Here is a 3,077-nt window from a genome sequence, read left to right as displayed (position 1 = left end):
CATTAAATTTTTGCTAATATTTTCTCAGCATCTTGACTTTTGTCAGTGTAACGGCAGTTCTTTCACTGTGAGAATGTCAGTATTCCTCCCAATCTTTAGCACTGGTTAAAGACTCCTATATTTTACTTACATGGGGAAAAATCATATGAAAACGTGTTTATTTAGTAATGTAACAGGTCTAATTAATCATACAAGACAAGTATTTACAATCAAGAAAAAGTGACCATGTACTTAGTAACAAACATTAACAGGATGTCTTTGGAAAGCAGATCACTGTATTGATTTGATTTAATATAAAATACATTTAACGTAATAATTATAATGGCCATGTGATGTATCAAAGATATTTGATAGTTACAAACATAATTACTCTTTATTTACATGTAAAGAATTAATATTAGTCATCAAACAGGATCTGGATCAGCTGGTTGTTCCAGTCATCTTACATTGTATTCTATGGGTATATTTGAATATTTCTGTGGACTTTCTGTGGAAGCCTAACTATTGGATTTGATCATGTATTACAATGAAAACCAAACAGGATTTCCAAAGGCAGAAAATGATATTGTTTAATTTGTATGCCAGTGGAGAGAGAAAAAATGTGTACAAACTGATTTGAGTCATGCAAAGTTGTTGATGCACTGTAGAAAAAAAAGAAGGCTACCTCGAAAAAAGAAAAAAAGAGCAACCTAATACAATCAGTTTAAGTTAACTCAGTTAACGACTGATAACTTCAATATTCTTATTCCTCTAATGAGTAACAGGCAGCCCATTAATCAAAATAATTCTGGCTAAGACAACTAAAGATTGTTAGCATTTAGCAATGCAAGGAGCTACTGGGAGCTACAGTACATGTAAAGCAATAATCATTTTTAATAAGATTTCAAGCTGCTATGCATGCTGGCAACTTGCACAACATTGTGCAACATAAAATTGTTCAGATGACTCTATTTGGAAAATTGGGACAACATTTGAACAAGTTTTGAACAAATACTTGAGTAAATTTTGCCAACTATTTTAGAGTAGGCTACTGTTGCTGAGTTCACACAAAATAATAAACTCCTTAAAACATTGCTACTTTTTAAAAAACATTGTTAGAAGAACTTTTTGCAAGTTAAATATTTTTATGTTTTGGTCTTCAAATCGGATTTGCCATGTTCCAAGAGTGCAGATATATGGATATAACTGATTCTACGGTGGACGAGAGAGCTCAATGCACTGTAACTTAAGAAAACACTTGCAAATTGAAAAAAAAACACACGAGAATATAGAGAAAATATTTTTATGTTTTTGAAAACAGCAAAATGGGGACTTTTCAGTGTTTAAACATGCTGTCGGCCTGTGTTTTTTTTTTTGTGGTACGTTGGTTGGTTGGTCTTTATTTATGTTTGTTGCTTTGTTTGTTGGTTGAGCAAAAATAGACAAAATAACACCTTAAATAAAAATGCTTTAATAATAAATAATGGCCTAAATACAGGACCAGCGCCAGAGCAGGCAATTGCCTAGGCCCTAGGGCCTGGAGCTTTAAAAGGGTGGTCTGCCGGCCATTTTCAAAGGCTTGATTGTGTTTGTGGGGAGCACTGTAACATGTGTTCATGCTTTGTTCACATTATCTTTCACATATTTTACCTTTATTCTACACCGCTTTTTCCATTCTCCTGAAACGGTCTGTTGAGTTCCTGGTTCTGTGAAGCCCCTCCCTCAGAAATACACAATGGCTCAGATTGGTTAGCTGGCCGAGTGTGTTGTGGCATAAGGTATTGCCAGTATTACAAACAAAAATTATAAAACAGTGCATTGACATAAAAAATGACATTTACATTTGGTACTTAATTTCAGTTGTAATGGAGTAATATTTGACCAGCGGTATCTGTACTTTCACTCAAGTAATGGAATTGTGTACTTTGTCCACCTCTGGTCATGGAAGCGGGGTGGGGGGCACCCAGGCCTGGGTATTATTTGACATAAAACAATACATAGGCTATAGGTTCATATGTATCAAGTCAAGTCAAGTCACCTTTATTTATATAGCGCTTTAAACAAAAAAGATTGCGTCAAAGCAACTGAACAACATTAATTAGGAAAACAGTGTGTCAATAATGCAAAATGACAGTTAAAGGCAGTTCATCATTGAATTCAGTGATGTCATCATGCAGCTCAGTTCAGTTTAAATAGTATCTGTGGCAATAATTTGCAATCAAGTCAACAATATCACTGTGAATGAAGTGTCCCCCAACTAAGCAAGCCAGAGGCGGACAGCGGCAAGGAACCAAAACTCCATCGGGTGACAGAATGGAGAAAAATCCTTGGGAGAAAACCAGGCTCAATCGGGGGGCCATTGAACTGGTGCCAGACGAAACCAGCAGTTCAATTCCAGGCTGCAGCAAAGTCAGATTGTGCAGAAGAATCATCTGTTTCCCGTGGTCTTGTCCCGATGGTCGTCTGAGACAAGGTCTTTAGAGGGGATGGGGGGATGTCTCTGGGGCTCTAGTTGTTCTGGTCTCCGCTGTCTTTCAAGGGCTGTAGAGGTCTTCCTTTCTAGGTGCTGAGCCACCATCTGGGCTGGATACATACTGGATCCGGGTGACTGTAGTGACTGCTGATCCACCATCCGGGACTGGATCTGGTGGCTACGGTGACCTCGGAATAAGAGAGAAACAGACTAATATTAGCGTAGATGCCATTCTTCTAATGATGTAGCAAGTACATCGGGTGTTATGGGACTGTGTTTCCGGTTCCGGTTTACCTAATAAATGCAGCCTAAAAAATCCTTTAACGGATTTTTGATATTAGAAGCATATTAGTGTGTTATGTGTAAGCCAGGTTAAAGAGATAGGTCTTTAATCTAGATTTAAACTGCAAGAGTGTGTCTGCCTCCTGAACAATGTTAGGTAGGTTATTCCATTATAGGTATTATCAAATTGCCAGGGTTTTGAGAACGCAGCGGACGTGGAGGACTATAATGTAACAAGAGCTCGTTCAAATCCTACTGAGGTACTAAACCATCCAGGCTTTATAAGTAATAAGCAAAGAAAGATTTGAATTTTGCAGCAAAGTCAGATTGTGCAGAAGGGACT

Source organism: Cyprinus carpio, chromosome A25 (genome assembly GCF_018340385.1).
Source record: "Cyprinus carpio isolate SPL01 chromosome A25, ASM1834038v1, whole genome shotgun sequence".
Classification (NCBI taxonomy): Eukaryota; Metazoa; Chordata; class Actinopteri; order Cypriniformes; family Cyprinidae; genus Cyprinus; species Cyprinus carpio.
Note: the sequence above shows the minus strand (reverse complement) of the source record.